Here is a 12,220-nt window from a genome sequence, read left to right on the forward strand (position 1 = left end):
CAAAAGATGAAATCTCCCCAGAGCTAGAAGTGGACATGGAGTAAGGGCTTCATGAAGGGTGTGAGCTGTTGGGAGGCGGATTTTCTTCCCCTTTGCCAAATGTGGTCCTGGTGCCTGGGCTGAGCTCTCTCCTCTCCTGGGGCTCCTAAAGGAAAGGGATGGGCGGAGAGAAAGCACAGGCGTCTCTATCAGTTCACAGGGTGCTGAGCCTCCTCGCACTCTCGTTGCTTCAGCCATCTCAGGGAGGTTGAGTCCACATTCCCCCCACTGAGAACTGCACAGACATCTTGGGCAGTGGGCACCACCTTCTGGAACCGTTCGCCCGGCACAACAGCTACTCCTACCGTGGCGGTGGGCTCGATGAGAAGCTTCGTCTTCTGTCATACCAGCTGGGTGGCGTGCTGTGGGCCAGAAGGGAAAGCCCGCGTTGAGCAGGAGACTAGCAAGACGGTGCAGGTGCTGCCCGGCCCAGCCCGGGGGCATTTCCTCACCGCTTTGTGTTCTGTCACTTCTACCCCACAGCTCAATGGTGGCATTATGTTCCTGCTCCCCTGGAACCTCCCTGCTGTGTCCATGCTTCACGCTCTGGGCACTGCACATCTCTGCCCATGACAGTGTGGGCCCCCGCACTCCCCCAGGCCCTCAGGAGCCTCATTAGCCATTTTACAGAGGAGACGACTAAGACTTGAAGGATGTGACTCACGTGAGGTCATGAAGAGCCCAGGTCCTCGGCATCTCTTCTCTCACCTCCTTCCCCCTGCCTTTTTTCTGAAGTTTCTTACCTTAATTTCATCCTCTGTGACAGTGAAGATTTTATCAGGTCCCTTATAATAGGCCAAGTGTAGGGGCCAGTGTTTGATTTCATCAAATCTACTATGGCAACTGCTGGAGAAGGGTTAGGGGTTAGCTCCCCTTTAAGCTTGGATTGGAAGCAGTCATCTGCATTATAGAGTTCGGTGGCATACTCTTTCACCTCTGGTCTCAGAGCCCATCAGGAGAGCACTGGGGTGTCTGACACTGGCCACGCCACCAGGACAAGCCCACCTTGGTCTCTGTTTGTGCTGAGAGCCCCAAGGGCCCTCCAAAGGATGGGTGTGACAATAAAGCACACTGCAATGTCAAAAATAAATAAATTACTTCAGCTGCATTATTAATTGTTATTAAATAACAAGATACACCTCTCTGGTTTCTCTGGACAAACAAATGATTCTGAATCTGAGAGAACATTAGATCAAAGGGCAACTGTAGTATCTGTAAAAGACATTTAATTTGCTAGAAGAGAAGGAGAAAGAAGAAAGTGACTGCTTTGGTTGTCAGGGGAATAAGGTCCGGCTTCACCAAAGTGTCAGGGTCTCAGGAGTGACAGCTGAAAGAGTCCCATAACATCCAAAACAGGCATACTTGAGAAAATAGAGAAGGGTTCAGAAGGTGTCACTGGTCTTAAGACACCAAGTCATGGTCACCCAGACTTTGAGTATTCTATTCCCAAGACTTTAGGCAGTTTTCCTAACATAAATATTTTCTCAATAAATATGAAATGCAGGGGAACACAAACCCAAACATTTGGGGAAAGCCATCCACTAAGTCCCCAGAGCCACACTCCTGTGCTCTTTGTAAAGAAGGTGGTTCTCTTGTTCTCCCTTCTTCCAACACAATCGGTTCTATAGGTCATGATGACAATTTTTCATTTTTCATTTCCTTTGATTAATCTTTATTATGCCATTACTCCTAGAACATTTTAGGCTAACTGAAGCCTGTTCTTAGTTTATATTAATCTCACTTGGCTAAAACCTGACTCATAAAATGGTAGAATTAAGACACAACTTTCTGATATTCCTCAGATAAGAAGCTAAGGGAGAGTTTGAGCTTCCCAAAGTGATTTAATTATTTGTGGATGAATTCTTTGGATGCTATTCTGTAGGCATGTGAATCTCCCTCTCAATCAGCTCATTGTGAACCCTCTAGATGTAGTTTAATCTATAATCTGACTTGGTTTACCTTTAGAGTCTATTTAACTAGGTTTGTTTCCTTAGGGGATATATGAGATTATGATTCTGTTTAAGTTCAGTTTTTATGATACTGAAGGAAATATGGAATTGTGAATCTGTCTTTTCTTAACTTCATAGCCTAAAAAATGTATGACATTATAATATACAAAATAATTTGTTTCTTTTTCTCTCTGATATAATTTTCTCCATAAAAATTCCTATCTGATGAACAGGCTGACTTCAGAAAAACCTGGAAAGGCTTGTATGGTCTGATGCTGAGTGAAATGAGCAGAACCAGGAGAACATTGTACACAATAACAGCCGTGTTGTGCAATGACTAATATTCACAGACTTTAACCCTTCTCAGCAGTACAAGGATCTAAGACATCTCCAAAAGCCTCATGATGGAAAACACTACCCACATCCAAAGAAAGAGTTTGAATGCAGATCAAAGCACACTATTTGCTGCTTTTTTTTCTTCTGTTGTGTTTTGTTTCCTCTTTCTGGTGGTTCCTCCTATTAGTTCTAATTCTTACTTACAACATCACTGATGTGAAAATATGTTTAATAGGAATGTATGTATAGCCTATATCAGATTGCATGCCATCTTGGGGAGGGAGATGGAGATGAAGAGGTGGAAAAATTTTAAACTCAAAAGCTTATGGAAGTGATTGTTGATAATTCAAAATAAATTCACTAAAAATTAAAAAAAAGAAATTCCTATTTTTCAGGGTTATTTTTCTAACTTCTGAACTTATGCTAAAGCATAGTAGGTTTTTACCTCTATAATTTCTGTGTTATGGTAGATTTATTTCAGCATCAGTAACATATTTCTCTTAACATAACAACCTATTGCATAAAAAACTGGCTTTAGATCTTTTTGTGGTGGCAAAGAATTGGAAATTGAGTGGATGCCCATCAGTTGGGGAATGGCTGAACAAATTGTGGTATATGAATGTAATGGAATGCTATTGTACTATAAGAAATGATGAGCAGGCAGACTTCAGAAAAACTTGGAAAGACTTCTATGAACTGATGCTGAGTGAAGTGAGCAGAACCAGGAGAACACTATATACAGTAACAGCTGCATTGTGTGATGACTGACATTGATAGACTTGGCTCTTCTCAGCAATGCAAGGATCTCAGGCAACTCCAAAAGACTCACGATGGAAAATGCTGTACACATCCAGAGAAAGAACTATGGAGTCTGAATGTAGATGGAAGCATACTATTTGCCCTTCTTTTCTTTTGTTGTTTTGTTTTGTTGCTTCATTCTCATGGTTCCTCCCATCAGTTCTATTTCTTCTTTACATCATGACTAATGAGAAATATGCCTAATATGAATGTATTAGTAAAGCCTATATCAGATTGCACACTGTCTTGGGGAGGGGGAAGAAAGTGAGGGGGAGAAAATTTAAAACTCAAAATCTTGTGGAAGTGAATGTTGAAAACTAAAATTAAATAAATTAATTACTTTTTTAAAAAACTGGCTTTAGAACATCAGCTCAGACCCAAGCTCTCTGATTTTCTGTACTACCCATAGACATACTTGGAGTAGAAAAGAGAAAGCCTCTTGCCTTCCTTAGGGCTGTTGGGAGAAGCTGCCCCCTTCTTAGCCCCACTGCCCCACCACACAACAATTCTGCTTCCCTGATTAAGATAACACAAAGATGAAGACACAGATGCTTGAGGAGCTAGGCTTGAGGGGCATCTCTTGAGTGTTGCCCCCTGGAAGACTCTACTGAGATTATGTTGCTATCACTGCAGCTTCTACAGAGTAATATAGGCAGTGGGGGAAACTGCACAAGTCATTATTTGTGCAGCCGAGTGAATTTGGATTCATAAGACCCAGCTTTAAATCCTAGCCGTGGTATTTACTGCCTATGTGTCCTGATACAAATCTTTCACCTTTGTTGGCCCCAGTTTTCCTAATCTAAAATAAGGGTTTTGGACTACACAATCTCTAAGAAACTTTCCAACTCTTTTGTTGTTGTTCAGTTATTTCTCATTCTTCATGACCCCATTTGGAGTTGGCAAAGATACTGGGATGGTTTACCATTTCCTTTTCTAGCTCATTTTACAAATGAGAAAACTGAGGCAAACAGAGTTAAGTGACTTATCCAGAGTCACACAGCAGTAAAGTATCTGAGGTCAGATTGGAACTCAGGAAGATGAGTTTTCCTGACTCTAAACCTGGCACTCTTGACCATCTAGCTGCCCTTTCCAACTCTAAATACCATTATTATTTATTAGGCAGACTTAGAGAAAGGAAACTTTGCCCTGGAGGATATGGAATTCTATGGAAGGTTTCATTATAATAGGAGAATTAGGACAAATAATGTGGGGCAGTGGATGGAAGGCAGATCTTGAAGTCAGGAATGCCTGGCTTCAAGTCCTGCTTGTCATATGCAGTTGATATGTGATCATAGGCAGGTAAATGATAAATGTTTAACAACCAGTTTTTTAAAAAATGTAGGCCAAAAACACTTTTAAATTTAATTTGCATTATTAACATTTTCTCCATCATTTTCTTAAGTCTAGACAATCAACAGAACAGTAAATCAAGTCTTTGTTAGTAGAGTTTGCTAATTTCCTAGGTATAGATGTTCACACTGAAGATTTAACAATCTGCTCTGGAGAGCCAGTTTGAGTTGGCTCCAGCACATCCCTACATAGGCAAGTCACTCAAACTCTCTGTGCCCTAGTATGCATTTAAGTTTAAATTACAAAAAAAAAAAAGTTACAAACAAGTTAAAAACAAAAATTACAAACAAATGTTAAGAAAAAATTAGGATTAAGTTACAAATAAGTCACCTTTTTTTTTTCAAAAATTAACATTTATGTAGCACTTACTAAGTGCCAGGTATTGTGCTAAGCACTATTATCTTATTCAATCCTCACAACAACACCGGAAAGTAGATGCTATAATTATCTGCATTTTTAGATGAGGAAACTCAGGCAAACAGAGTTGAAGTGACTTGCCCAGGGTCACACAGCTAGTAAGTATCTCAGGCTTTCCTGCCTCCAAGTCCAGCATTCCAAGAGGGCAGCAGGTTGCAGGTGAGGATCAAATGAGCTAACACGTGTAAAGTGCTCTGCAAACAAACTTTAAAGTGCTATGTAAGTGCTAGCTCATCATTATTATCATTATCTGCATTGATAGAGAGAATGTCCGTATTAGGGGTTTCCCACATAGTGATGAAATTACAAATCCACATACCTCCAAAAAGAAAAGATTGAGGAAATGAGAGAAGTCTGATACTATGGGTTTGTTTGGGGTTTTTTTTTTGGGGGGGGTGGTGAGGAGGGCGGCTGGAAACACCTGGAACGTTCCACTGAATACCAAAGGTCAGCTCCTTTTATTCTTGCTGTCTGTCTGTCTCTCTGTGTTTCTCTCTCTCTTTCTGTCTCTGTCTCTGTCTCTGTCCATCTCTGTGTTTCTGTCTCCCTCCCTCTCTGTCTCTCTGTTTCTCTCTCTCTCTGCCTTTCTGTCTCTGTCTGTCTCTGTCTCTTTGTGTCTGTATATCTCTATATCTCTGTGTTTCTCTCTCTGTCTTTCTATTTCTCTCTCTGTCTTTCTCTGTGTGTTTCTCTGTCTCTTTCCATCTCCCTCTGTCTCTGTCTCTTTGTTTCTGTCTCTTTGCTTCTGTCTGTCTCTGTGTCTCTGTGTTTCTCCCTCTCTCTCTGTCTCTGTGTTTCTCTCTCTATCTCTGTCTCTGTCTATCTCTGTGTTTCTCTCTCTTTCTATCTCTGTCTCTGTCTCTGTGTTTCTCTGTCTTTCTGTCTGCCTCTGTCTATCTCTTTATCTGTGTTTCTCTCGCTGTCTCTCTCTGTCTCTGTTTCTCTCTGTCTTTGTCTGTCTCTCTGTGTTTCTCTGCCTCTGTCTCTCTCTGTCTCTGTCTGTTTCTCTCTTTGTCTTTCTCTGTCTCTCTGTTTTTCTGTCTCTCTCTGTCTCCCTCTGTCTCTGTCTCCCTGTCTCTGTCTCTCTCTGTCTCTGTCTCTCTGCTTCTGTCTGTCTCTGTCTGTCTTTCTCTGTCTCTGTCTGTCTCTCTGTGTCTGTCTGTGTTTCTTTCTCCCTGTCTCTGTCTCTCTTTGTCTCCCTCTGTCTCTGTCTCTGTGTCTCTCTCTGTCTCTCTGTGTCTCTCTCTTTGTGTTTCTCTCTCTTTGTCTCAGTCTCTCTGTGTTTCTCTGTCTGTGTCTCTGTGTCTCTCTGTGTCTCTCTGTGTTTCTTTCTCTCTCTCTGTCGCTCTGTGTTTCTCTGTCTCCCTCTGTCTGTCTCTGTTTCTGTCTCTGTCTCTGTCTGTCTCTCTCCCTCTCTCCTTCCCTTCCTCCATCCCTCCTCACCCCACCCCCAAGTGCTAGGTGCTAGTACCCTGACATTTCCCACGGTAGATTTTCCCATGGAGGCAGCTATTTAGTCACTGTGTCCAAGGGGAAGAATTTCCTTAGCTCCAAGCAGGAAGCAGTGGGAGCCATGGTTATCAGGCTCTGGCTGATATCCCTGTGTTTTTTGGCCAAGACTTGGTTTGATATCAGATCCATCCTCCCCAGGGATTATGCTGAGGACCTGGAATGCAGTCTGACTGACCAGCTTTCCCTAAAAACCATGTTTTACCTTCTCTTTTTAAGAGCTAATTGGAGAATACAAGCATCTGAGAAACCCGACTAGTGGCATAACTGGGGAAAATGCTCTGGGTCCAGTGTTATCTGGAGTTTGAGGGAGGCAAGGAAAGGAAGTAGGATGGGGTTCCACTCCCCTCCACCTCCTCAAAATTGTCCGTATACCCCAATTCTGACCTTTGGACTGGATGAGAAAAAGAGAGGAGAAAGAGAGAATAAGGAAGGGAGGCTTGGGAGCAGGGTTGTACCAAAGCCAGCTCAAACCTGCTTGGAAGAGCCACCTCAGAAAATATATGTGATTTATTGTTTTATTAATTGTCTAGACTTAAGAAAATGATGGAGAAATCTTAATAATAAAGATTAAATTTTAAAAGTGTGTCTAGTGGTTTGATTTTGTTTGTTTTTCTGGAGATCCTAGGTGGTACAATGCATAGAACACTAGGCCTGGAGTCAGAATGACCTCAGTTCAAATCTAGCCTCACACACTGTGTGACCCTGGGCAAGTCACTTCACCTCGGTCTGCCTCAGTGTCCTCAACTGCAAAATAGAGATTATACTAGGGCTTACCTTCCAGGGGTGTTGTGAGGATTAAAGGAGATAATATTTGTAAAGTGCTCAGCACACTGCCCAGCACATAGTAGGTGCTATATAAATATTTGTTTTCTTTCTTCCAGTTAAACATTTGCCAGCACACCCCAGACTAGAGGATACAAGCATGAGAGGAATCAGGATCCTACTTTCTCACTTTTTCCCCTCCTCATCACAAGCTATAGGAAAGAGTCATGGATTCTGAGTCTCCCAGGAAATCTGTTCATATTCTGGTTTCTAAAGATAAGTGTCAGTGAAATACGTCAGTAGGAAGTCAACTCCAGGAACTTGGTTCAGTTGTGAAAGACAAAGGTAATTCTGCTTGCAGGTGATTTGTAAGGGTTGAAACAAGACTTGCAGGCATCTTGCAGATAGACACTTCCCCACGGTTAAGTTGTATCACTGCCTTTTTATGGGTCAGGCTACTTAAATGATCCACATTTGTGCATGGAACCAGGAAATGCCTAAACTATGTGAAGTTTAACAAGTACCCCCTTGTTCCACTCAATGGATCCCTTGCTCCTCATGATACATGTAGGCATGTGAGAGTCCTAGGAGCTGTTGAAACTTGGTTGCTTCTGAACAATATTGGTCCTGCTTTCCACGCATCTGCACAGCACATTGATTTCTTCCCCTTTCTGTCTTCTCCTAGAAGTCTAAATTGCAAGATCAGAAGGAAGGAAAAAAATTTAAATATACAGATCACTCCTCTTTTTATACTATTTTATGCCCAGAGAACATTCGAGGCAACCTAGATTTTGATATTATCTTTCTGTCCTAGAACCATTGGGGCAGGATTATTTCTGGTGGTGTCTCACAAAAATTTTCCTCCATCTCTCTTCCCCCTGACTTCTCCACAGAGATTTAAAAAAAAAAAGCAATACCAATGAACTGGGTTTTCATCAATGCAAAACACTGATGAAAAGAAAGTGTGTATTTAATGAGAAGGTGCTTTACGCTGTACTTTTTGATATTTTTTTGGAAAAGTTATTATATTTGGAGCTATTCTGAAACTTAACTTTTTAAAAAATAAAATGTTGCAGTTTACAAAAAAAAATGTATGTAATTCAGGGCAAAAGCAATTCTGGACTTAAACAGACCCAAGCTCACATCTTGGAGGTTTCTTGGTTTGTGTCAACAAGCATTTTTTTTTTTTTGCTTTTTTGGTGAGGCGATTGGGGTTAAATGACTTGCCCAGGGTCACACAGCTAGTAAGTGTCAAGTGTCTGAGGCCGGATTTGAACTCTTGGTTTATCTCTTTGGCTTATGCCCCTACCCAGGGTTTCTCCTGGAAACATCAGAATTTGTTTTGGGGGCAGCTAGGTGGTGCAGTGGATAGAGGTTCTGCCTTGGAGTCAGGAGGACCTGAGTTCAAATCCAGTCTCAGACACATGATACTTACTAGCTGTGTGACCCTGGGCAAGTCACTTAACCCCAATTGCCTCACCAAAAAAGAAGAAAAAAAAAAAAGAAAAGATTAAACATGCTATCTTTTGGGGCAGTTGGGTGGTGCAGTGGATAGAGTGCAGGCCCTGGATTCAGGACGACCTGAGTTTGGGTCTGGCCTTAGACACATAACACTTACTGGCTGCGTGATCCTGGGCAGGTCACTTAACTCCATTGCCTACCTGAAAAAAAAAGAATTTGTTTTGATTCTAGTTCTCATTTCAGTGACTTCAGTTCTCTTAAAAGCACCAAGCTAAGCATGTATGTAACATAGGAGTCTATTACATAGCAAAGAATACAGAAAGGAAACTATTTTGAGGCCATAAACAAGAACTTTCCATTCTGGTGGGCCCCACCTCTCTCTAGGAATCTGTATATTCACTCCCTCCTCTGTTGCTCTGAAGTTAAGATCCTTCTGTGCAAGAAAAAAAGAAATCAGAATTTCTAGAGAGTCAAGCAATCCATTCCTCTGGTGAGCCCTACCTTTTCCAGAGATCAGTATAGTTGGTCCAGACTTATACCATGGTCATGAAGTTGAATTTCTTCATCCCATGTGGGGAAAGAACACAAGGGTCCCTGAGAGTTGAGCTCCTCCCCGCCAAGAGCTGCACAGTCCATATGACTCACGGTACCAGAGTCAGTGAGTCAGCAAGCATTTACTTATTTATGATTAATTTATTTATTTTTAGTTTTCAACATTCACTTCCATAATATTTGAGTTTTAAATTTTCTCCACCCACCTCCCTACCCCAAGATGGTGTGCAATCTGATATGAGCTCTACTTACGCATTCATATTAAGCATATTTTTCCATTAGTCATGATGTTAAAACTAATGGGAGGAACCACAAGAATGAAGCAATAAAACAAAACAATAAAGGAAAAAGAGAGCAAACGGTATGCTTCCATCTGTATTCAGACTCCACAGTTCTTTCTCTGGATACAGCATTTTCCATTATGAGTCTTTTGGAGTTGTTTTAGATCCTTGCATTGCTGAGAAGAGCCAAGTCTATCAAAGTCAGTCATCACACAATGTGGTTGTTACTGTGTACAATGTTCTCCTGGTTCTGCTCACTTCACTCAGCATCAGTCCATACAAGTCTTTCCAGGTTTTTCTGAACTCTGCCTGTTCATCATTTCTTATAGCACAGTAGTATTCCACTACATTCATATACCACAATTTGTTCAGCCGTTTCCAAATTGTTGGGCATCCCCTCAATTTCCAATTCTTTGTCACCACAGAAAGAGCTGCTATAAATATTTTTGTACATGTGGGTCTTTTTTCCCATTTTCATGATCCCTTTGGGATATAGCCCCAGAAGTAGTATTGCTGGATCAGAGGGTATGCACAATTTTATAGCCCTTTGGGCATAGTTTCAAATCGCTCTCCAGAATGGTTGGATCAGTTCACAATTCCACCAACAATGCATTAATGTTCCAATTTTCCCACATCTTCTCCAACATTTATCATTGTCCTGTTTTGTCATGTTAGCCAATCTGACAGGTGTGATGTGATACCTCAGAGTCGTTTTGATTTGTATTTCTCTAATCAATAGTGATTTAGAACCTTTTTTCATATGACTATAGATAGCTTTAATTTATTTCTCTGAAAACTGCCTGTTCTTATGCTTTGACCACTTATCAGTTGGGGGATGACTTGTAATAAGCATTTATTAAGGGCTTGGTGTGTGCCAGGCACCGTGCAGAAAAGGGCAAGGTTCAGGTTTTTCCCTTGCCATTGTGATTCTGAGCCTAGTACCCTCGGCTATGACTCCTGAAGCTTTAAGCCTGAGCTATGTCGTTGGCTTGGTCTAGAAAATCCTAATTTTTAGATTTTTTAAATTAGTCTAGAAGCTCCACCTTCTGCTACTCTATTGCTAGGACCTCACAGCAGAGGTGTGCTGATAAATGTTTAACAGCTAGCTTCTCAGGGGGAAAAAATAATGGACACATTTGAGAGTTTAATCTGCATTACTAATATTTTCTCCATCACTTTTTTTCTCTCTCCATCACTTTTTTTCTCTCTCCTATCACTTCCTTAAACCTAAACAATCAATAAAATCAATCCCTGATTAGTTTGCTGATTCTGAGCAAATTTAGCAAGTGATTTCACTAGCTATTTTTTTTTTGAGGCAATAGGGGTTAAGTGCCTTGCCCAGGGTCACTCAGCTAGTAAGTGTCTGAGGCTGGATTTGACCTCAGGTCCTCCTGATCCCAGGGCCAATGCTCCATCCACTGCAACACTCAGCTGTCCCTCCTCATTAGTTCATAAGAGCTGGCTCTAGTACACCCCTGAAATTAACAGTTTAATAGCCCTCAGATCGAGCCAGGAACCCCTTGTTGCTCTACCTGGCATCTTCTACCTCTGTGTAGCATCTATTGGCACCTTGGCTTCCATCTCTACCATCCACTTCACTTTCCTAGCGAAAATGATATAACTCTTAGAGCCAGATAGTCAGGACCAATATACCTTCTGGCCAATTAACAATTTTTTTTTCTTTTTACAGATGAGGAAACTGAGATAAACAGGGTTAAGCAACTTACCCAGGATCACACAGCTAGTTCAGTACTGAGGCCAGATTTGAACTCAGGAAGAGGAGTCTTCTTGACTCCACTGTGCCATCCAGCTACCCTTGAAGGTCATAGTGAAGACAAAAAGCCTCCTATGAGGGCAGAATTTAGGCTGGAGAGAAAGACTGTGATCTGAGCACTGAATTCATTGAGAAAGGAGAGAGAATGTTCTGAGGGGCCAGTAGATAATGGCCACAGGGATCTGGATTTGGTGATAATTTCCCACAGTTGCAAACGTCAAAAGAGGAAAGATTGCTAAGTGTTGGAGGTGGAGGGAGAGTCTGTAAGTGGCAAGGGAAGTAACGGGTATTCTGATTTTCCCACTGTGGCCAACATCATTTATAAATAAGCAAATATAGTTATAAATTATAAATTTATGAATATATTTATAAATAAGTAAATATAGATTTGGAGGCTGCTAGGTGGCACAGTGATTAGAGCTTGGGGCTTGGAGTCAGGAAGACTCATCTTCCTGAGTTCAAATTTGGCCTTAGACATTTACTAGCTATGTGACCCTGGGCAAGTTACTTAACCCTATTTACCTTAGTTTCCTCATCTGTAAAGTGAGCTGGAGAATAAAATGGCAAACCACTCCAAGATCTTTGCCAAGAAAACCTCAAATGGGGTCACAAAGAATCAGACATGACTGAAAAACAACTGAACAACAACAAAAAATATGGAGAATGCATGTTCAAAAAATCTTCACTGTAATAAATGTAATAAAAATTAAGTTTGGAGATCCCTGTTCTATGGAGTCAGGCCAGAAACAGCCAAAATGAAAAACACTGAAGACTTTCTTTTCCTATTGCCTGGGTCTTATCACTTAGCAATGCTCCCCTCTTGGGGTCTGTTTCTAGATAGAATATTAACCTGCAACCCTATCTTCCTAACCTAGTTTTAGAAAGTGCTTGGAGCTGAATCTTACAGTCAATAGACAATGGAGTTTGGATGGAATGTGTTTTCAGATGCAGAGTAATGGAAAGAAAAGTCAGGGGGTTTCCACTCAGCA

The sequence above is a fragment of the Phascolarctos cinereus genome, unplaced genomic scaffold, assembly GCF_003287225.1.
Source record: "Phascolarctos cinereus isolate Bilbo 61053 unplaced genomic scaffold, phaCin_HiC Scaffold_4;HRSCAF=312, whole genome shotgun sequence".
Lineage (NCBI taxonomy): Eukaryota > Metazoa > Chordata > Mammalia > Diprotodontia > Phascolarctidae > Phascolarctos > Phascolarctos cinereus.